This window comes from Drosophila grimshawi, unplaced genomic scaffold (assembly GCF_018153295.1).
Source record: "Drosophila grimshawi isolate 15287-2541.00 unplaced genomic scaffold, ASM1815329v1 contig_44, whole genome shotgun sequence".
Classification (NCBI taxonomy): domain Eukaryota; kingdom Metazoa; phylum Arthropoda; class Insecta; order Diptera; family Drosophilidae; genus Drosophila; species Drosophila grimshawi.
The window spans coordinates 7,529,641-7,554,826 of NW_025063240.1; the positions used below are offsets into that span (position 1 = coordinate 7,529,641).

The following is a 25,186-nucleotide window of genomic DNA, read 5'->3' on the forward strand; positions in this document are numbered from 1 at the left end:
ATAAAACAGTAAAGAAAACTCCGAATAAATATATGTGTGAAAGGCTTGTAGTTCGAGTGCGAAATGGAAACATTTAATTTTATCCCCCAGCAAATCTGTGGCAAGGCGTGTGAACTCTCAACGACTGCAACATCAACTTAGTACAAGCAATTCATATTTTGCCACTGCCAGCGACTAATCCCTAGAAACAAAACACATAACTAACTCCACACACACACACAAATCACAGAAGCGTCGGCAATTGCTCAAATATTGAAAAAATACGAACTAAAAACCAAAATATTTCAAACGTAGAACTCCAGCATAAATAAATTTGCAAGTGAAAAAAACAATAAATATGTGGACAAAAATGGAAAATGTGGAAAACAAATTTATGGTGCAGGGCACATTTTATTTACAAACATATGTCGAAAAACATTTCCCCAGCGCTAAAGTGTAGCAAATGCATGAGGGAAACGCACGGGGGCAAATATGTACATGGAAAATATTTTGACACAGATTAAAAGCGCAGCAGCTGCAACAACAACAACAACAGGCCAACAGCAACAACAGCAACATGAGAATTCAAAACAGTGCCTCAAAACACAATAGACGTTGTTCATTTCAATTTAAATGAAAAGCAGCCACATTCGTTAGGATAAGCCAGAACTCCCGTCCAACTGCCAGTTGTGGGCGTGGCATAGGGGCATACAAAGTCGCACTGACCTAAATCAAACAAACGCTAATGCCCGATTTTCAGCGCCACAAAATGTTGTGGCAGTAACAACAACAACAACAAGCAGCATTCGGCTTCAGACACCCAACTCCCTGCACAATTCATATTTGTTGCATAAAAATGTGTTCCATTTCAATACGTGCCACAATGCTACATGTAGCATGCCACCATGCGAGCGAAATGTGAAACAAAAGCATCGACCATCGACATAGCCAGAGGACCAGAAAATTTTTACCCAGTGCAATTTTACAATTTTCCCTGACGTTTGTCTTCACTGGTGCGTTTGTTCTTTGGCCACAAATTGTGCTACACTTAGAGAAAAAATTGAATTCTTTATTGAAATAAAATTTAACTTTATTTTTAATACAATAAAATGTTGGCTGAAAATTGATGTAGATATAAATGCAAAACAATCTACAAAGAAAATAAAAACTTAAAAGAATCTACAAATAAAAATAAAAACTTAAGAAATAAATTCTTTTTAGTGTACAATTTGATGTAATTTTTAAGGGTATTTCTTCACCTTTCCGATTTGAACAATGAATATTTATGAACAAATTTGCATCAAAATTAGAAGTATATGATGAAGATTGCTTTGGGACAAACCAAAGTTTTGCTTCAATCTTTTATTCTGCTCAACTTTGTCGGCAATGGAATCAAAATCCCTACGAAAAATATATAATTTATTGATACAGTTTTAGTAAGTTTCATTACAGTTTATTCAGTTTCTGTCAATATTCTGCACGATAAATTGGATTTTTTTTATTGGTGCGTCTTTTGTTGTATCTTGCTGAGCCCCGCTTGTGTGTCACGTCAACTGAGTGAGTGGTTTGCGGGTATTCATTTCTACGATTTGATATAGTCGTTTGCTTCCTGTGCATTCTGTGGCTCGAATTAATTTTTCTTCTTGGCTGTTGGGTTGATTTGCCGGTTCTTGTAGTCCTCCTCCGTCTGATATTATTACGGGGCACTTTAGTGGGTCTGTCAATGCCGGTTTGAATGGCATGCTGCGCTTTTAGTGGACTTGTCCTATCTTCTTCGAGTAACCATGTCGGATATTCGTTTGTTAGGGAACCATCAGGTACAAATCCATTAGGACTTTGTATTGGGTCCTGCTGGGTATGAAGCACCAAGGCAAGGACCACGCCAAATGTTAATAACAACACTTTTTGCATTTCAATGTCAGACTAAGCTAATTGCAATTTCTGCCCAAGCTTTTATGCAACTGTTTCTACAACGAACACTTTGTATTTGAAGATAATAATCGTGTAAACATGTGTTTCAAAGCTGGTGAATGCACCTCTGGAATAAATTCCGATAACTGACATTGTGAGATGTTATCAAATTACGTAAGGGGAAAGTGGAAATGGGTTAGTATTTGCTATGACTAAACGACTAATGACTAATTAGAAAACCTGCTGCACTTTAAGCTATTAACCAAATGGTATTCCATTATTTCAAGTGTGTGTGAGAGAGAGAGAGAGTTAGCACCTGAACCGCAAACGATTTCACTTAGCCAAAATGTAAGCAACTTAAATGCCAACTAACTACCCAATTTTCATTAAACTTTTGCCATTACACTCAAGAACTCAATTGCAGCTAAAGAAAGAAGCGCTTAATGTGCACCAAGACGAAGAACAAAACGCTGATGATGATGATGATGCTGATGATGTTGCAACATGGAAGAAGGCAAGAGAAGCGGCATAAAAATTACAAATTAAAAAACGCTTGAAAATAATAATAAAGGCCAACAGCAGGCAAACAAAAATAAAATACAAAAAAAAATAATGAAAAAACAAACAAAACGAAACAAAACTTTTTGCGAAGCGAACAAAAGCTAATTAAGGCATGGCCAAGGCAACAACAGCAACAACAACAAAATAAAAAACAAAAAATAAAAAGACAAAGGCAAATGCAATGCGAAGGGAAAAGCTAAAGTAAATTGAAAACTAGGCAAAGCAGAGAGGAAAACTGCAGCTTAAGGAAGCTGTTAAATAGCTTAAATGGCGTTGAGCGTGTACGACATGTGTTCGCAATAGGCAAGAAGGACTGATAGGAGCTATTGCAGCCATTGGTGGGGTGCGGGGGATAGGAGTATCTGCTGGGTATCTGCTCAGTGTGTAGTCGTGCTCAAGCCGGCTGGCTGCCAGTCAAACAAATCCATTTTAAACCTTAAGCCTTGAGTAAACAACACGTACACACAAACACACAAACACACACAAACACACACACACACACATACAGAGGCTCACATATGACGCCTTGCCTTTGCAGGGCAGGGCGTGGCAAGTAGCTACCATTCTTGGCTGCTGAAGCTGCTGCTGCATTTTGTTTGTGCGCATAACAAGCAGAAGCAGGAAATTGAAATGAAATTGTAATCCTTATTTCTCAAGTGGGTGAAGTGCACACGGTGCTGGTTTGAGTTAAGGGCGTGGCGAGGGTTAAAAAGGCGCACCATCCGCACGTATGCATATTTATATATGCTCTGCATCCATTTGAGACTGTGTGTCTGTGTGTGTCTGTAAGTATGTGTGTGTTTGAGGTGTAAGGCAGCTGCAGTTGAGAGAGACAGACGCCAAAACGGAAATGCAACCGCTAAGCAGACGTTTCCGGGCTACCAGCAAAGAGAACAGACACAAAAACATCAACAACAAATGCAACGAAAATCGGACTGAAAATGTCGAGCTTTCTATGCTGCAAAGGAGCTTTATAAAAGGGCAAAAAAAAATAATTGAGTGGAATCCCAATAAATTGCAAAATATCGGAAAATCATTGACTCACAAATAAGATATAATTAAGTTATAGAAAGTCAAATTTGGAACAGTAGTACAAGCAAACTTTAGGTTTATTCAAGATGAAAATTGGCATAGGTAAATGAAAAACAGTCAAGAAATTGTAGTTTTTGAACTTTAAAACAAAAATAATTATAAATATCACAATATAACAATAAAATAATTAAATTAAGTTACTGCTAGTTCTTACTAAGACTGCATATATTGACTAATTAAACCGTGAGACTAACTATGCTATATTTAAGTCAGTTACTCAATGCAATTCCTTGAATTGTAAATCGACGGAAGCCCAACATATCCTTTGTGCACTGCAACTTGTGCATCTTCGTGTGTGTGTGTCTGTGGCTGTATATGTTTGCAGTTTTTGACGCAAAGTTAACGACGACAACGTCAAGATCGAGAAAAAATCTTTTGGCTGATGCTAACACTGTGGCAACTTTTGTTTTAGTTCTCGACTCTCGTGTGTCTGTTTTCTTTTTTTTTTTTTTTTGTAACTTTGTGCCTTGTTTATGTCCCAGAGATGTCTGCACTTTTAATCGTCGTCTATGCTGTGCTTATTTGCTTCCGTTTTGCTTCAGCTTGCCAATTTTTTTTGTTTTTTTTTTTGTAGTTTTGCTCGCCGTGTTTCTGGTGCAGACTGCAAGTGTCTGTTGTGTCGCTGACATGTCTAAGGAGCGCACTCTTGGCCTGGCCCAAAGTGGCAGTGGCAGTAGCAGTGGCAGTGGCAGCCGTTTCGATGGCATATGCCAAGCAGCCGGTGGGGTTGCTTCTGTGTGGGTTGCTTCTGGTGGGGTTAAGAAAAAAGCAAACTTTACAAGTAAATGTGACAATGAACAGACATAAACACGTTTTGGCTGCACAAAACTGTTAAGCGAGGCAGCACCAAATGGTTGGTGGCAGATTTGGGTGGCGGGGCTTGGTGGTTGCAAGCTCAGCTCTAGTCTGTTTGTCTTGTGCTGCAATAACAACACATGTATGGCTTAAATTGTTTATAAGCGAAGCATGTGTGTATGTTGCATGCATGTTTTTGTGGGTGGTAAAAAGTTTTATGTCCAACTTAAAAGTGAAAAGCAGAAGCGAAGACATGACGAAAAAAATAAAAATAAAAATAAAAACAAAACACACACAAAAAGTTGTCAGCGACATTTTACGACTTATTTTCCTTTTTGTTCTCGTGTGCGTCACAAATTGATGGAAAGTTTAATGACACGTTCGATTAAATGGCGTTTTATTGTGTGCGGCAGGAGGGGAGATTCGTAAGTAGTTTGCTGACAGCCAAACGGGGCGTATGAGTGTTTTTTGACAGATTTATACTTGCTGTGCTGATGAACAGCGTTGGAGGCACGCACACTCATCGATAAACTGCATACAATCGAACGAAAAGTTAATAAACAGTTTAAAAGAACTTCATGCAGTCACATGTCCAATTAGTTAGTAAACAGACTGCCTCGGAATACTTGAAACCACATGGCGTTTCTTGCTGCAGCACAAGACTGTACTGGTAGCCAATTAGGCCAGCTGGCAGCTGTGGGAACAGTTACCGCATTTCAACAACATGTGTCTACGAAAGCGCCTGGCTGCTTTTCATGCATAATACAATTTGGCAGTAGTTGCAGCTCGGCTGCAGGCAATGGCAATGGCAAATGGCAACGGCAACGGCAACGGAGTTCCAACCACTCGACGCTCTAATATAATTTGTGTGGCAAGTTTTCAGCAGTGTTGGATCAAAAAGAAATGCTTCGGTGCAACTTATAGCCAGTGGGCTTAGCAAATCAACTGCAGGACGTGGCAAGAGGCGGCTTCCTCACAGCTTCGCACTCTCTCCTCGCTCATCCAAGTCGATCATCAATTTATTTAAATTTTGTGTAAGCCACAGAACTTGACAGCTGGCTGTCAGGCGCTACGCTGGCCACCGCAGAAACTTCAGATAGAAACATACCCAAAACCATCCCCAAGCCTCACCACAGCCACAATCGTAGCCATAAACTAAGACACTCCTCAGCCTTCAACTTGACTCGCTAACAAAATTATGCCCAGGGAGCAGCACTGCTGAAAGTTACGGATGCAGTTCGAAGCAAGGAAGAAGCACTTTGCACTATTAAATCATATTTGCTGCATTCGTTGTTGTTGTTATTGTTGTTGTTGTTTCCTTCATATGCCAACTCTGACTGTGGCTTTGAGTCTAACTTTCATGCCGTCTGCATCCGTTTCATCCTCATGCGCACATCATTTCTACTTATGTACTTTGGCCCCCTACCAACTGGTGCCACAGCTTCTGCTCCCATATAATATGTATTTTATAGTTTTGCTAAAGAAAAAAAATATATACAAGTTGTAAGAGCATTATGCTTAAAGTTTCAATGTGTATTTCAATTACACTTTGGCACAAAGTGCAGCAAAGACGGGAGCCAACGACCCAACAAAAAGCATTGTGCCAACAAAATAATAAAACCAGCTACAAAACAGTTCTTCTCTTGAGGTGATGAAGATGAAATACTCTTGCAGTAATGACACACATAATGACACATCATTGAAGAATTGTTAATTGTAAGCCAAAGCGAAAAACTTTCTGCAAAACACAGCTTACATTTTTCATATTTTACTACATTTCCCTTGCTGATCAACAACTAATAATGAAATACTATTTTATAGGTCATCGGTCTGTAAACACACAGCAGGAGAAGCTGTATAGAGATGGAATGCCAATTTAAACGTTTTGTTCCACTGCCAAGCTGTGGGCGATGGCTGCTAATTGCAGTCTAGCTAAATGTTTATCAATCCACTCATACGCCCCGTTGTACGCAGTTGCCAAGTAACCCTTGCCTAATAAACCAGAAGCCAAAACATAAATTGTTGACATCTGGAGAACAGTTACACAACTGCTGTTGCTGACAACATAGACGAGTCGAGAGAGAGGGAGAGGAAGAGGAAGACAGAGAAACACACAGAGAAAATGGAAAGCTAAAACTAAGAATGAGAATAAATATATTAAAAACTAATCTGCATCGAACAGTTGCTTATTATATTTGTAGCAGTCTTCAACTAATTGTGAACAATAAGAAACACTTTTGACCTTAAGATAAATTCCACAAAATAAAAGTGTCTTTTATTATTGCAAAAATAAACAATAATCTAAAATTTGCAATTTTACTTTTAACTTTTTTCCAGATCAACATTCGATCTCAACATGTATCTGCCAAGAAAAGTAGCAAAAAATATTTGGAGTCGTATTCAGCAACCACAATTGGCTGTCATCATTATCAAAGTGTCGGCCTGTCACTGTTACTGTTACTGTTACTGTCTTAATGCTGGCCCCTGTCAATGTCCTTTGCCTTGTCTTTTGCCCTTAGTTGTATTGTTGTTGTTGTTGTTTTGGTTTTTCTAGCTCTGGCGCCAAGTGCGACTTTTATTTATGGCTCCAGACTGTGGACATGGCGACAATGCTGCACGTGTTAAACCCTTTAAGGTTTTCCTTTTTGCCGTTTTTTGCAGCTTATCTCTCTCAAGACAACGGGAGCTGCTCCTTGACTTGAGGACGGCCCGGCATGTCAACAGGCGGCCACAACAGCCAGCAATCTTGGCAGGAGTACTTGCTTCCGCCACAACGTGCTTCTCAGCTCTCAGCTGTGTGCTGCTTGTTTTTATCTTTTAATGGAATTTTTAAATCAAATAATTGGTTTTGTTAAATTTTTTAGTTTGTCGCTTGTCCGCTTGGCGACAATGAAGGATGCTGCAGGTAAACACAGGACAATGTGCAGGACACAGTCAGTTTAACTTATCGCTCGCTTTTGCCAATCGTGTTTATTGCACTGAAAAGGATACGTGATGTCCTTGTTGCCACTAGTTCTTCTCCGATTACATGGCATACGGTGTGTTAAGCCATTTGATAACTATTCTACCTGCAGCTGTGAATCGTTTAGAATTTAATCGATTCTTGCAATGTGATATTTGACACCAAAAAAAGATAACTTTTTTGTGCAATTAAGATTAATTTTATTTAATTTTTTCCCGTTTTTAAGAGATATGATTTTGTATATATATTCAAACTATTGAAATACCATCGCCTTGTTTAGATTGTACAATAAATTACATGTGTTCAAGCCAGATATCATAAGGTTAATATTTATGAATTAACTTCTCAGTTGAGTTAGTCACCTCCGGAGCAGCTGCAGTCGTGACTGTTGCCACACTGCTGCGGGTTTCCCCTACGTCATGCTTGACAGCTTCTGTTCCAGCTGTAGTTGCTTCGCCTGCCTGAGTTGCATCGGTAGGCTTTACTTCCTTGGTTACCTTGGCATCGGTGGCAGCCACTGTGGGAGTCGCCGTTGTGCTAGTTGTGGCTTTTGGAGTTGTGACAGTTGTGACCGATTTTGAGCGAACTGTACCTGAATCGATGTTCACGTACACAATATCCCCATTTTTACCGCCTGCCCCATGGCGGGCATGATCAGCAGTTGCAATAACGGCAGCGATCACGGTGAAATAGGCAAACAAGCAAATCGAATTCATATTGCTGGAAGTGGCTAAGTTTCTCTTCACAATGTTTCTTGTTGCTGTCGCGTGTTAAACTAAACTGACTAATGAAGCCCAGGCTTTATATACCAGTCATTTTTGTATTTGTTTTTACTTTTTCAGCTGTTTCATTTATTCAACTAGTCATTAGAGCGATACAGTTACGCTTAACTAATTAATAATTAAATTTGTTTGCTATTCGCAGAAGTTCTTTAAACGGAAAAGTTTAAAAAGGAATTCAATCTAAAAAACAATAAAAAAAGTATATTGTCAAATGACAACACATATTTTCTTAATGAATAAAAACTATTGGATATTATTAAAAACAGTACAACTATCTTGAATATTCAAAAAATATAATCATGCATCATGAATATAAATACATAACTTTAACTTATAGAAATCTGGAGTTGTATATTTGAAAATAAACAACAATTTTAATATCATTAAGGCAAGTTTTAGAAAACTAAATCGTTTTTCCAAGGATGAGTTGCAGTTGTATAATTTTAGCATATATATGCTAAATATTGCACTTAAAAATCTTTCTTGCCCCGAGCACTTTACCCGCGATATATATGCAAACACACACAAAAACACACACACACAAACACACACACACAAATACACACACAAATACACACACACACGCAAACATGTCACATTCCTGAGCAAGAAACTTGACCTGTATTTGCCACAACTAAAAAAAAACAGTTGCAACTGCGTCAACAATATTTGCATTTCTCTAGGTAAATGGAACACAAAGCGCCTTGCGAACAACATGTGCATTTATATACATAAATCAGAAATGTATATATGTTCTATATAGTATACACTATGCGTACTCATATTTATATAGGCGGAAAGAAAAAGAAAGCAATTTGAATGGAAAACGAGGCGAGCAAACAGTTTGCCCCACGGCTTTCAAGCGTTGAAAGCGACTTACGCAAATGAATGGGGTGTGTGAGAAAGGGGGGGGTGTGTACGGGGTAGGTAAAGAGTTTGTGGATCGACACAGTTACAAAACAAATGTATGCAACAACAAATGGCATCCAAAAGTCGTCCAAGACCACGCAAATAGACAGAGAGACAGAGAGAGAGAGAGAGAGAGAGAGAAGAACGCAAGTCCAAAGTCCCTTTAAGAGTTGCTACTTCAGTAACAAGTGCGTCAATATGGAACAGCTTAGGGTGCCACTGTGTATGTGTGTGCATCTGTGTGTGTGTGTGTGTGTGTGTGTGAGAGAGAGAGAGTGTTTGACAATGTCATTCGTGCGTGGCAGCAGCAAAATCTTTTACGACACACCCCCCACCAACACTCAGCCCCTTTGCAAGCAGCGCTATATTTGCCAATTCACGTTATAAACTTGTTTTCAATTTCAAATTCAAATGCTGCCCCTGGAAGTTTGCGCCTGGATATATAGGACACACACACACACACACACAACTCTTGGCAACATTTGTAACCAAGCCACATGCACTTGAGAGAGAAGAAGAAGCAGCAGCAGCAAATGCTTTACAAAAGTCACTGCAAAACTTTGTATATGTTGTGCATGAAATTTCTTAAGTCACTCCCAGCGATAGAGCAGGACAACCACCCATACATATCACTAAACCACCCCTCTAATCCCCTTCCATTGCTTTTATAGCATAATGCTTGGACGTGTTCTGGTAAATTGCTTCACTTTTGCCACATTTTGATCGTTTCATTTTGCCTGTGCGTGTGTCGCTGGCTCTTTCACTACATTCTATTTTATTTTTTCTTATTGTTTTCTCCTCTTTTCGAAAGTCGCATTTTCATGCGTAAAACTTTTGCCAAATGGAAAAAGTTTTATAATAACCAGGCACATAGTTATTAGAGGCGACAGACCAAATCTTAAGACCTTTCTCCGTCTCTCTCCTCCTTCCTCTATATCAATCTCTCTCTCTCTGTCTCTCTCTCTCTATCTCTCTCTAGCTTGGCCACTCATAATTTGTAAGAATTAGTTGGTTGGTAGATAAACGCTTTTGGTATCTGATTTTATTTCCCTATTTTTTAACAATCTATTTTACGCCAAGTTTGAAAATCTGTGTGTGTGTGTGTGTGTGAGTGTGTGTGTGTGCGTGTCTGTGGCCACAGTTGTATGTGGATTCTTTAGTATGCTAGAAACTTTCATTTCTAGATCAACTTTCTTACAAAACAAAACGATTTGAACTTAGTTTTCCAGTTCAAAAGTTGTACAAAGTAAAATGTTGAAAACCAAATTTATACATTTTTATACGCCAAATTTGTGTTATGTGCATAATACAGTTGAAACAGAATACGTATTTCTCACAAAAATAAATAAATAAATAATAAAAAAGTAGATTATATACAAAACGTGAATATCTAAATAAAAGATTGAGTATTGTGCGTAATGTGTAAATAAAAATGATTTATTTTTGATTGTTTGTTAACCTTCTTGTATCAATTAAGTATTTGTCTTTTTCAATATATATATTTATATTAAAATATCGATTAAAACTGCTGGTATTATATAAGATTATTAAAGTTAACTAAGCTTAATATTTTTGTTCAACAACTTTGGTGCATAACAAATTTGAAAGCAATAATTTACAATGCAAAAGTCTTACTATTAAAACAACTTTTCCAGTTGAATTTGCCATCATCTCTGCTGGGAATATTAAATATTATGAAGTAATATTTAATTTATTACCTGCATATTTGAATTGAAAACTTGATTCAGCTGCGCTCCATTCGATTGCAAAAATGTTTTGCTTAACCGACCATATGCGATGCTCAACGGCCAAAGCCAAATGCTGGTCAAATAAAGAAGCCAATTTTACGAGCTGCAAAGAAATGAAATGAATTTAAGGTGAATTTCTTTCTGGCCAAACTTAACTGAAGCATATCAACCAGCAGATGAATTGAGTGTAAGTAATGCTAAAGACTTATGCAATCACAAGCCTTCAAATGCTAGCTTATTTTGAGTGCGTGTGTGTGCTTGAGTGAAAGATACTCAACATAAATTAAATTTCTTTCAGGTACGTCTTACAGGAAAAAACCTTGTAGTTAAAGTGAATTTAAGCTGTGCTGTCGCCGACTAAATTGTTCCAAAGCCACGCCCACACCAGCTCCCACAGCATGTGGTTACTTAGCCAGGTCCTACGAGGCCCGCCCTCAGCCACATTTCATGACGCACAAAACACGAGCAATTTCAGCAACAATGTTCTCGTTCCTTTCGGCAGCTACAACATTCTTTAGCACACACACACACAGACACACACACACACACACACACACACAGACACACACACGTGTTCCTTGCTTAAGGACATAGCTTAAGAAGAGTTACGCATATTTTAAGCAGTCTCGTGTCTCTTTCAGCCATCCGTATTTGGTGCTCAAGAATTCTTTTTTTTAGTTTGTACACCTTTGAGATATTTTTCCCATATCCGCCAAATTCAACTAACCTATAATTGAGTTCATGCAGTGCACTTTCAATCCGTAGCAACAAAGCTTTTATTAAAATATTCCTGATTGGGACCTCTAACCATTTAGGTGTGGAATTTTGAATATTTCCGGTATTTGTATGGCGAAATGCCTTAGGCTAATAATGCTTTGGAGCGCCAACTAAGCGCTCGACCAAGGTATGAGCATAGATAGCATTGCTTTTGTGGGCAGATAGCATTTTTGGCATTGCGATTATTAGCTTAAAAGTTGGGCAGGTTGGGTTTAGTTAAAGCAAAATCAAGCAACGATTTACATTGAATTGAATTTAATGCGAGCTGTTCGATTTGAATATATATTTATATGTATTTATTTATTCTAAGGAGCATTTTAAGGAAATGGTTTTTTTAATTGACCTGTAAAACATATTAAAATAATAAATAATAAGATAGTAAGTAAATTGCCTGAATAAATGCACTTTTTTATTATTATTTTTTTATTTATGTAAAGCTAACTTATGATCTTAAACCTTAAGATAACTTAGATTATAGAGCAATAACAGCAAAGGCCTTAAGCTGAATGCGTGTTCGCTTATATTGAAGTAGTTGCTTCACTTTTTCAATTAAACCTTGCATATCTTGTATCTTGTCTCCAATCCACTTAAGTCATTTGTATTTCCAAATCCAAATCGTAAGCCAAAACCTAATTCCATTTGCCACAATATAACTTTGGTTGAGCTGCATCCAAATGCCTTCAATTATGCTTTCAGTGTGCAACTAAAATGGCAGTTGCCATGCCCCCTTTAACCTTTCAACGAAGCCAGCCACCCACACAACCCGTAGAATTAACCCCATCCTGATGGCAAGCGGCTTAGAACTTAATTTCCTGTTTACAGTCATAACCAGGTAGGTCGTTACGCCTTCCACACGCCATGCAGGCATGCAAAAAAAGCAAAGAAGAAAAGTCAACACAAAGTGTAGAAAGTCACTTAATTAAATGTTGCTTATACGAGTTGCACGACGTGCGACGCAATCAGACTTTTTTGCTCCCGCTTGTTGCGTTCACAAATCCTTTGAGCCGCTGTAGCTGTGTGCTTTGTAAATATGCTATTCCAGCTAGCTAGCTAGCTGGCACCTCAACAAAAGGGCCCAGACTTCCTGGCCACTGATGCTTCCTGCGACGTTCATGTCCTAGTCTCAGTCTCAGTCTGAGTCTTGGTCTTGGTCTTAGTCTGTGTCTTGGTTGTCGACTTCGCATTGCAATTTTCGTTGCACAAAATCCCCTAATTAGATGTAAATTACAAATTGCTTCAATGCCAAGTGGCAAGTAGCAAGTGGCAAGTGGCAAGTGGCAAGTAGCGTTGTCATTGCAGCAGACACGTCAGCATCGAGCAGCAGCTAAATTTGTAATTTTCATGCTTATTACAATATTTATGCGCGCTAAGCAGCTGAGAACATCCCCTGGCTTGACTCCTCCTCTCCTTTAGTGTCCTGCTGGCATTTGACTTGTTGGCGCTGCTTTCTTTCGCACTCAGTTTCGTTCGTCGAATTGTTTTCTTATCATTAGCACTGATGAAATGTAAGCCAGCGAGCAGCTCAAGCTGCAACAGCAACTGACGCCAAAGTTTCGTCCTTGCTGCGTAATGGCTGCCATTTCCGTTTTAGATGACACGACGCGACACGCGCCACCAAAGCCAAAGCCAACGCCAAGTGTCGACTTGGAGCATGACTGCCCAGCAGCATCCCCCCCCCCCCGTCGCCCTACTATTGCCTGTGTTGGCGTCTGGTTGTGTCGCCGGGCGTCTCCAGAGCTTAGGCGAATGCAAATCCTTCAGCTCAGTGCTTGAGCACTCTGCCAAAGTGAGACATTTGCATTAAATTTTCAGAAAACAAATGCAACGAAATTGACGGCAACTTTAAACCATTTCCAACTGGATTTGTTATGTTTTGTTTTGCTCTCCTTTTATTTCTATTTTCCAGCATTTGAATAAAATTTTAATAGCAAATGTCTTGCAGATTTTATTGTTAAATTAAATGAGCTGTTTAAAATTATTCCCTTTCATCTTGAGTTTGAGGTCAAATACCTAGTTTAACTAAAATATGTTTAATAATAATATATTTTTTCAGTACAACACTTAATTTATGCCAGCTGGAACAGTGTTAGAAAGATTTCAGATCAAAAAACCAATTTAGATAAATGACAATTCAATGCCAAAACCAATCAACAATTATTGTATTTGTTGTCTTTCTTTTAACTAAATAAAATTTGAAAATAACTAACTTAAAGAGTTAAAACCAACTGCAACTGAGGCGAACTTGTGGTGAAATTGGTAACAAAAACATCTGGCAGTCTTTGCAGGCTTAAAGCCATAAACCTAAAACAGCAACAGCCGTAAAAGCGAACAGCATAAATCAAAGTCGAAACTATTTTCATTTCGGGCAAATCGAATGCTGTGAGTAACTATTAAACCGCTGCCATTAAAAGGCGGTAGTAAAAGCTTTACTAAATGCAAGCTAGCTAAAAACCGAGCGAAGGTGCAGCTCAAAAAGTGCCAAAAACCCAAAAACAGAGTAAGACAGAGCTAAAGAGTCTCTCTTTCTCTCTCTCTCTCTCTCTCTCTCTCTAGCCAAAAAGTATAAGTCGCGAGTTTTGTGCCAGCCGCACACATAATAAAGTTAACGCTCAAAGGGGCGGAACACATTTGTGGGCATGACAGCGGGAGGAAGTGGCGGTGGCAACTCGTACCTAGACCAGAGCCAGACCGAGACCAGAGCCTGCGGTTTAGCAATTGCTGCAAAATTTGACAGTTTCCAAAAATTTTCGCAATTAGATGCGAAGTACGACAATTCCAAATGGCTGCCAGCTCTTTTTAGCGTAGCAAGTGTATTGAGTGTGTTGCTGTGTGTGTGTGTGTGTGTATATGTGTGTGTATGTTTGTGTGTATGTTTTGGTTAACTGATTGTCGCTGGCAACCAAACTCTTAACGTTGCCTCGTCAAGCCACTGATTCTGTTTCTGTTACTGTTTCAGTTTCAGTTTCAGTTCCATTTTCAGTCAGTTGTCAGCGCCTACAGATTTTTATTGCTTGCGACATTTACACAGCATTTGATGTTTATTGATGGCAGTATGTGTTTGAGTGTATGGGTGAGTGTGTTTTGTATGTGTGAGTGTGTGTGTGTGTTCGGTTAAGCGGTTGAGCAGCTAAAAGGCAGCCGGCTTCATTGACATGTTCACATTGTTTGCTGCTGCTGCTGCTGCTGCTGCTGCTGCTGTCACACGTGGCGTATGCGCAACGTGAATATGGCAATGTTAATGATTTGAACAGCAGCCAAATGGCCAAAATGAGTGGCTGGGGTTAGAGCGGGAAGTTGAAAGTTGGGTTTTAGTGCCGTCTAAATGAAATAGTTTAGAACGCGCCATAAATGATGCGGCTGCCTGGGTTTTCAACTTTGTTTGTGTGGGTCTGTGGGTGTGTGTGTGTGTGTGTGTGTGTGTGTGTGTGTGTGTTTATGGCCTATTAATATTCAATTGCGAATGAAAATGTGTGGGCTTCGATGTGTCCCAGGGGTGCACTTTGAATGTGCTGACTGCTGAAATGCAGTGAAAGTTTGAAGAAAGTTGTCAACGGCGAAGCGGGCTGGAAATAGGCTGAGTAAACTTTAATTTAAGCTTGAAGATGAAGGAGTTATATGTTTAACAGTGGAGTATAATTAGTGAATTTATATGGATTAATTGCCAATCTAATATGTCAGCAACCTTTAAAAGAAACTAATTCAACTAGCTCTAACGCTTAATATAGTTCTGGCTATTTTCTTTTAATCTCACAGACTTAGTCTCTATCTATCTCTGACTCGTTCTAACTTCCCCTGTCTCTCCTTCGCCATATTCCGCCTGTGAATTGTCAATTGCAAGGCTAAAACAATTGACCACTAAACGGCCAGGCTGAAATCTCTGGCACTGGAAGCTGGAAAAAGTCAAGCGGCTCTAAGCATTTGGTCGGCCAACCGAGAACTATAAAAGTGGAGTACTTGCAGCAACGCCCAAGCACTTGACTACAATTGCGACTATTAGACAAAAGCTGTAAGTGCCACAAAAACGACTTTCTGCACTGGCGGCTGCGTTGGGTGCTCCACAAATCGATGACACTGCCCATTGCCAAGGCCCATAACCGTAAAGGACGCGAACGAAGCCGCGAGACACGTGCCACGGCTCGATTATTGACTGGATGAGGGGTGTGCGATGTGGTTGAAGGGTGTCAGCAACAGAGCATTGGGCAGGCATCAAGTGTTGAAGCACACTTGCAGGCGCTAAAACTCAAACATAAACACTCGGCACGAGGCAAGAGGAGCGCCAGAAAATTGCGTTAAAAATTACGCAAAACTCTACCAAAAAAAAAAATAAATAAATAAATAAAAGAAGAAACGGCAATGGAGCGAAAGAAAAGCAAAAGAAAATGTACTGAAAATGCCAGGCAAGCAGAAAAGAAAACACAACAGAAAAGTTGGGTTTTTTGTTTGGGGAGTGGAGCGAACAAATTTGAAAAGAATCAAACACATACGCATAACACTTGCTAACAAGAAGTGTTTGAGGTTGACACGTACACCCACACACACACTTACACACTTACCCATACACACACACACAGACACACACACACACACACACAGACACACACTTAGTCAGAGATAAAACTACACAATTGCAAGGGCAGCCATTTTGAGTGCCATTGACAGATTTCCTTATTGATTTCGCACTTGATGGCAGCCAAAATTGGCGCCTTTTATATGCTTGTCAAGGCACCGAAAACTTCTTAAGTGTTCAACTGAGAATGTCATCTGGTAAGTATAGATATGTTATTTATACTCCTATCTAGCGTAATTTTCAGGAATTTCCCATTGTATTTTCATGAATTTATTGATTATTGTGATGCTTCTGGTATTTTAAAATAGAGTACAATTATTCAAGCTAATATAATAATATAATTTAAATGTTCATTTCTACTTATTTACTAGATTGTTAGCTTAGTAAATGGTTTTACTCACTAGTTCGTCAACATCAATCATTTCCCAGGGAGTAGTCAGCTATTTTTCTCAAATAACTCACCATTTAGCATTTTTACATTGTCCAAGCTTTACTCGATGCTCAAAACTCCAACCACGTAATGAAAAAAAACGATGACGCCAGCGGGCAGTCAACGAGACAAAAAATTAAATGCTTTGTTCAACGTATTTTTTTTCTTTCTTTTCTCTTCTTTTTTTTTTGCTTTCGTCTTCTGTCATTTGCCAAAAAAAATGATTTTCTTTTACGTTCTTTGCTATTTCTTAGCTTGTCGCCAGCGAAACTTGTGTAAACAAGGCAACAATTTAAAAAGCAATAATTGAAAACCTTTATGGCATACCGAATAAAAGTTTTGTCAGCTGTGCCGCTGCCACGACTACTCACACCACCGCCTCTCCGCTCCACCCCAAATCACTCCTATTCCTCGCCACCACCCAATTTGAAACCAGAGAAATGTTTAATGAACTTTAAGAGAAATCTCTTCAATTTTTCTTCGGTATTCGCTGTTGCGTACTTTGCGATTCAAGGTAAGCAGATTGAATTGGCCAAATTGGGCATGCGACCACGCCCACATTTGTGGGCTTATAATAGAAGCAGCTGCTAAGCTCAAACACGCGTGCATCGAAATTCGTGTGGTAAACTTTTGCCTCTGCCACGCCCACGACAGACTTTGGTTTTGCCTGCCATGGGCGTTAACCAAATGCAATGGGCCAAAGTACATGGAATCGATTTCGTTAGCTAAAAGCACGGTGAATGCCTCCAGGTGAGGGGCGGACAGGTGATGAGGACTGGCACGAGTAGGTGGGAGACGTTTATGTAGTTCTCCCAGGCGTTGCCAGTCAAATTTTCGCATGTGCGCCCCAAATTAGATAGCATTCAAAAGCAATAAAAAAGAAACTTTCGTGCAATTGCCAACAATGAGGAAGGCCAGAAGGCAAAGAACTAAATGTTGGCCATAATTTGCGTGTGCACTTTACATATACGTCAATATCTATATCTATATCTATATCTATAGAACTCAATTGCCATTTAAGCTTGTTACCTTCGATTACTGTCGATGGATTGTTAACAGTTTGTGTTGTTAACCAACTTTAATAAATAAGAAAATATCAATTAAAACAGTTAAGTATAACTATATGTATTACCGATTGTTCCTAGATATATATAGGATATAGTATTTGGATATAGACAATTTTTAATGACAAATACATTCCAATTTTTAGTTTGATTTTATTCAGAACTCCACGACTACTTTAAAAAGATGTGGCTATATTATAAGATCCTTAATATTTTAATTAATCAGAGATGGTTAATTGTTTTATGATCTATTTTTATAATTCAGGTCAAGTGTTTTTTAACTTTTCATTTACTCCGATATATTTCTAATTCCGTCGGCACTCATCTTCAGAGAAGGTTTATGAAAAATCAAAATTTTGCTCATATGAAAATTGGCTAATTCTGGACAAATAACATTTAATAGACTCATATCGGGTGGTTATTAACAACAACATCCGTTTACCGGTTTTTGGGAATGCCACACCCATCGAAACGCATTTAAAAACTCCACAAATAATGTCAAATACGAAAAAATGGAATCCAATAAACTTTATTGCCTCGTTGCACAACTATCGCAGTTGGTTGCAACAAAAAAGAAGGATTTCCGCTGGTTTCTTTTCTTTTTTTCTGTGCAACGAAGCAGCCAAGTTATTTTTTTGGTGTTGTTACTGCAGCTGCCGTTACTTTATTTGAATTTGTCTAACGAGCGCTTAAATAGCCTTGAGCAGCAGGCAGCAGCCAGTCAATTTTCCGCTGTCTTTCAGGAGCGGGGCGTGGCCGTTTGCCATGTTTCTTGTGCGTGTGTGTGTGTGTGTGTGTGTATGTGGTGCCGGATGTGGCTCAAAGTCATATCCTGTGTACGCCAGCGTCCGTTTGGCTCCACATTTGTGCCTTGTTTTTCGGGTAACCCTTGGCCCTGCCTTTAAAAATGTACGCTAAAACAAAAGCGCGCCCAATCCGTACATTCATCAAACCAACAAAAAACAACAGCAAAAAATAGTATACAAATTTGCGTTTCGCTCGAGTCTTTTTTTCTTTAGGTTTTATTAGAGTTCTTTAGTTATCGGAGCTGGTCGCGTGTTGTTTGAGGGGTTAGTTTGGGTAGGTTAGAAAAAATTGGGCTGTCTGCCAAAATGCAAGCTGGGTTTGTCCTTGAAAAATACTTTTGCGCTTGCAAAGTTGACAAGATAAAATTCGTTCTAAGTGCATTGCAAATAAAGTTTATTTAAATATGCCTGAGTGTCACTTGCCTTGTGTGACCTTACTTTTTACATATTTAAAACTTCATTGTAATGCTTTAAATTTACCTAAATTACGCAAATCATTTGTTTTGCTCGATTAATCACTCACTTTTATCACATGTTTGATCATGAAAAATGTTAAAGAAAAACAGGAAAATTATTATGCCTTGTTCTGATGCAATCAAGCAGAGTGAAAAAGTGAACAAAAAAGTGCAGCCAGCAAAAGGCAACATTGCTGAACAAAATTTTTAATATGTTAAACAGCAATTAAAGTGATTTTTACACAAGAAAATGATTAAATTTAAATGGTCAGCAAACACGAACGAAAATGCCAGCGGCAACGCTAAACTAAACTCAATTAGAAAGCCTGCGTTCTCAAATGAAATTGAAAACACTATAAACTCATTGGACTGGGAGTGTGCTTTAAATGAAAACATGCAGCAAAATGAGGCAAGCACACGCACATGCAGCACTCCCACGTACACTGGACACATTTTAATAGGCACTCACATTGTTTGCGGCCAAAAAGTTGACATACGCAAATGGGGCAACAAATATGAAGAAAACCAAGGTGCTTCAAGTTTTGAGCATGAAAGAATATCTACATTTTGTAGCCACAAATGCTTGCTATTTTGAACATTCAACAGTTGCAATTGACGGCAATATTTATAAAAGATTTCTATGATTTTGATAATTCATTACGGCAATGCAGATACAAAGTTGGCTAAAGTTAGCCAGCGTTCAACACGAGTTCTCGCAGCTGGCAACTTTATTATATTGGCACACTCAAATACGCACTCGCACACGTCTGTTGTGTGTGTGTGTGTGTGTGTGTACGTGAAATTAATTTGAGATGTCCGCTTTGGTGTTGTTGCTACTCCTGTCTCTTGGCTGATGATGCTGCTGCAGCGGCGGCAATGCGGCCAAACAAGCCCCAAAAAGTATGCTACAAATTGCCTTAATTCCCCAACGAAAATAAGTTATTCCGTTTCGTGTGTCGTCTTCGTTGTCGGCGCACATCGCTTTTATGTCCAGCAACTTTTCGCATGTGTTAAAATTAAAAAGTTTTCCTTTTGTTTTCGCTCTCCGCTGTGTGTGTGTGTGTGAGTGTTTTTATCTTTTATCTATCGCTGGTCACAACACTCCATTTCCCACACTCTCTCTCTCTCTGTCTCTCTGTCTCTGTCTCTCTCTCTGTCTCTCTTTCGCACTAACTCTTTTGTCCCTGTTTGTTTGCCTTTTCTCCCTCTTTTTATTTTAATTATTTAGTCAAGTTCAATTTGTCGCTGTGTATGTGCGTAGAGGACACGTACAAGTCCTGTGTGTATCCTTGGAGGATTGCATATGTATGTGGCATTGAGACTTTCTTGTGTCACGTGGCTCACTTTTAAATTGAGTTTATTGTGTAGACCATAAAATGTTATTTTGTCGTGGGCCGTTCTCACTCTAATTACCAGGGGAATGACAGTTCACACAAAAGTGCGACAAAATAGCATTAAAAACCGAAATAAACCTTAAGCTTAAGCCCAAATAGTTGAACGGCAAAAGTCACTTTGATGTAAAGGTCGGCAGTGAAGCTAGTCATATTTCCAATAATAATAAACATTAAAAATTCAATTTAAATTTGGTTTTTCTAAATTTAAATGCAGTTCTAGTCTGGAAAAACTCTTTTATTTACATGGATTAAGATTCCGTAGTCACAGTGAATTAATACTGTAAAATCTCTTGGCTAAAATGTAAAATATATTTTTGGTCGGAACTATGTTGATTTTCTGGCTGCCAAGCCGAATTTCTCTTGATTAGCTGCATATTTTTGCTGAATTAATGTCTCAAAATATATCTAGCCAACTGAGTCCTCTTCTGTCTTACTTTTAACATTTAACCTGTTATCTCTGCAGCTCTCTCTCTCTCTCTCTCTCTGTCTTTCTGTCTCTATTTCCATCTACCCATCTGGCAATTTATCTCTATCCATCCAACATTTGCCACCCCACTTTAAATATGTACAGACCTTAATCACACTTTGCGCTGCAGCTTGGCATAGAAATTTGCCCATTACGTTCACTGGTATGCAACATAATTTTTAAACTCACGCCGCAGCATGCACATAAATTTTCCGCTATCCAACACTGGTCGCAGCCTCCATTTGAAAATTAACGAGCGCGCGAGCATAAATAAGAAGCGAGCGAAACTATTGAGGAGGCGCCAAAAGGAAGCAGCTAAGGAGTAACTAGTTACACAACTCGGCTGGGGCCAGACTGAGGCAGTGAGGCAATGTCAGTGGCAAGCGTAAATTTATTTTTCATAAGTAAATCCCTCTCACTTTACGAGAAGAATATAAAAAAAAAGCAAGGAAATCTTTGCCATTACGTGCCACAGTGCGCAGCCGAAAAGTCAAAGTGACGGCAAAGTCAACACAAGAAATTGCAGCCCTGCAGTTAGCGCAGCAAATGAGATACCCCAGGGTAATACCATCCACCAACCCCAACCCCTCGCCCGTTGGTCTCTAGAGGGCAGGAGTGAGTGTGCGGAAGGCGAGAAGTTCGGGCAGCATCCTTAGCAGAATGTAATAAAAACCTGAAGTACGTTTTGTTTGATAATCCCATTTTAATATTTATAGTAATAAACGCGCTTACGCGTTGACGCGAAAAGTGGAATTGGTATTAGCTCGGGGCCACGCCCACTTTATACACTGGCATATTGGCCGCTCGTTGCCATTGCCTGCGATTGTTTGCGTTTGAATGTCGTTTATTAGATGACTTCTGGGCTTTTGGCTGCCCCAAATGAAATATTCCCACTCACTTACAACAAGAAGGATATCAAGCGAAAAGGGGAATATTTTGATTTAATGTTCTAGGAAGAGTGCCTGCTCAAGAAGAAACTATAACTTTATTAATTCCTATAACTAATGATGACCAGGACTGTAACTTAAATTAAGTATATATGTGAATATTACAGAAATCTGTTGTATTATGGCAGGGCTATTGTAGAGTATTCAATATTCGGTATACCATATAAGGTAACATTTATTTATTTACCACAGCAAATGAAGTGAAGAAAATACTGCCTTGCAACTGAGTAGGACTCAGATGGCGATTTCATATTAGATTTGAGCAGATTGTAGCAAAGTGAAAGTCTATTTTTATGCAGCACAAATCTGCGACTTCGCCTTTGTGTCCCCTTCGAAAGGGGTATATTGAACGGCTCGAATGGGAAGTGTAAGTAGATCCCTGGGCAGACGTCTAGCAGCCAGCTTACCTTTGATGGCAAAATCAATCCAATTGTCTCCGTCTAGCATTGAGTTCAAAGCTAGACAGTATACTGCATTCATTTCATGTTTGACGTGGCGTATGTGTAATGTAATTTGCTTTAATGCTTTGTAACTGGTTTACTTGGCCAAGTAGACGAAGTGAATTGGGTTAACTTGAGAAGCGCGCATAACACAGAAAGTCAACATTTTTAAAGGAGTAAATTTAAGAATCTACTGTGCAAAATATTTTAAAAATTCAGTTTAGTTGTTTCTTTTAACAAAAAACTTTTTAAACTCTTCTTTGTCGCATAAACTAAATATGTAAAAACATTTACCTGAAATATATTTATTTAGTGGTATAATTTCTTAGCACTAATTTAAATAAAACATAAAAATAAATGTACAAATATAAATATAGAAATTTCCAGAACTAGAATATTGTCTATAATAATTCACTATCCAGATATAAAAATACTCACATTTTTGACAAATTTAAACATATTCAATATTACCAATAAAGAAAGATGAAAGAACTCAAATAAATTCTTTGTTTCTAAAATACATAAAAGTAATAGATATTATTTTACGAAATTATTCCAAGGCTCTGAATTATACAAAGATAATTCTATATATTTGCAGTGTGTCAGATTTTATATGTCAAACATTTTGAAATATTTATCAGCCAAGATCTGTGCAACTTGCAATTAACACATGTCAAACTCTTTGGAAGTAAAGTTTGTGGTACAAAAGAAGAAAAAACAATGGCAAGTGAGCAGGCAAATCCATTGTCACATTAAATTCGAATTATTTTCGGTTTTGAAGTTGTCGCCGTTGGGGTATAACGGGAATTCACGCCATTTGCAATCAATGGCGAAATAATATGGCGGTTTCGCTTACGTATTTTTCACTGATTTCCCAAAAGCAGACGCTGAAAAGGGCACCCAACGCTTGGCGATAGTTTTTCTTCGAAATGCAAGTCGCGTGGCAAGTTTTCAATGTGTGTGTGTGTATGTGTGTGAGTGTGTGTGTGCTGGCTGTGTGTTGCAGGCTTTGAGATGGCCCAGCAAGCATTTGCCGGCTCTCTCAAAAAACTTGGTCCTTCTGGTCCTGGTGCTGCTGCTGCCACTGTTGCAGCTACTTTGGGAGTTCTCGGAGCATTATCTTTTGGCAATGCCAAACACTTCCGCCCAGCGACAAGAACGATAAATTGTTGCGGAAAAGTGTTAAGCGTGGAAAAGTTCAGGCCAAAGTTTCGATGTGCGCGCACTTTTATTTAGGGTTCATTATGCTTTCTTATGCTACTTTTCGCCACGCCCTCCTCTCATCGGCCCCTTTGCTGCCGCGATTGCCTTTGTTTGCCACCATTGAAAATAATGATTACACGCTTACGTTCTGCTTTTCTTTCTCCTCATAGAGACGATGCGAGTGGATGCGTCAAAATTATGGCAAGGCTGCAGAAATTGGCCAGGCCAAATACTATAAGCCGATTACCAGCATATTTTTGCTAATACCCTGCAGCCAGTTGAATGTTTGAGAGGGATATGCAAATAATAATTACCTTTAATGAAAATCTACAAACTCAACAATTAGATAGAAATTGAGAAGTAAGAAGATTCATTCATTAACAAACTCAATGTAAATCTATATATATATATATTTAAGATTTCTGGCACTCTCATTTCTAATTTAAGGTTCACTCTATCCCATCAATCTTTGATCTGTGCATAGGGTATCTTCTGGTCATGCAACATATTATTGTTAATTTTGTTCATTAATTTTTGCTGCTGCTGCTGCTGCCCAATGAGGCAGAGAGCGAGATGAATTGCTCTTTGAATAGTTGCTGGCCGTCGGCGCTTGGGAAATAGAAATGGAAATGGAAAGGCAGAAAATGCGGCTTAAACTAGAAACTACTGCCTGACATTGCATGTCATCAGAGTTATTAGCGTTAATGCTCCATTAATGTGCCGAACATTGAATCTAGCGCAGGCATCGAGAACAACTCACGCTTTTATTGTGCGCAGGTATTTTTTTTTTGTTTTGGCTTAATGGAAATTGTTTGTTTTGTGGCAACTGAGTGGAGTTAGGACTGCGATGGTGGATTGGGTTCAATTAGTTAGGATTGCGAAAGCCCCAAAGGACCTTAAATGTTGAGCCTATGCTGCGATATACAATCACTTTGAAGATTCAACAACGTTTCATTTTCTACGGCTACGGTTGGATGTGTCTGAGAATGTCAGCCATAAGCAAAACATAAACAGTTTTTTGAATACAATTTTCAGAACCATTCGGAAATTTATTATTTAATTCACCCCATCAATCATTGCTCTGCATATTAAATATGTTTGCTCAACCATCTGGCATTCGGCTAGATAAAGTTCATCAATCAATCGTCAAGCTGTTATCAATCATTAGCTATAACATTAATGCTATATCACACTGCATAAATTACTCGAATTTGCTTCGGGTATATAATCAGTTATGTATTTCGATTTCAATTAGCTCAAAATAAATTTATTAATTAAAATTTAAAGCTTCAGTTTAAGCAGTTACTTCAATTTCAATTGCCTAACATATATATATATATATATTTGTTGTATTTGTGTTGTTGTATTTAAGCAGTTCTGTTGATATTGTTACTTTACAAAATGTTCCCAAACTCCGAAAATGCAATCAAGCAATAATCAAGCAGTTCTGTTGAAATTGTGATTATCAATGATCCTATTCAGTTACTGTACAAACATTTCACAAACTCCAATAATGCAATCAAGTTCCAAGGAAACTCAAAATGTATTTCAACGAAATTCGAATTCAACTGAATTCAATTGAAAGTGTTTTCGGCGCTGAAACTAGCTAAAACTTATGCAAGGCTAGTGCCAAATATTGAGCATGTATGTGAGTAGCATAATAGTATTCACAGGAGTGCATTTTGAATAACTGCATGTGCTGATTGAATGAAACACATATTGATATATCGCACATTCATCAATGCCCACTTCAAGGCAATTGAGTTGGCTGAATGGAAAGCGAAACACAGACGACAGACGCAGATACAAATCGCAGGCATGGGAAAAATTGCAAGTCTTGAGAGTAAACCAATCGCAGCTAGGGGGAAACCCTGTTGACTGAGGCAACAATGTAATAA

At 38.7% G+C, this 25,186-nt stretch overlaps 1 long non-coding RNA gene across 1 annotated transcript in view; it reads right to left on the reverse strand.

Moving 5' to 3' along the window:
• LOC122322628 overlaps positions 1-25,186 on the reverse strand; it is a 127,301-nt gene that overhangs the window by 79,049 nt on the left and 23,066 nt on the right. Inside the window, exon 2 of the long non-coding RNA XR_006246727.1 lies at positions 10,710-10,842. This is a non-coding gene — a long non-coding RNA (uncharacterized LOC122322628). The remainder of the gene's footprint in view (positions 1-10,709; positions 10,843-25,186) is intronic.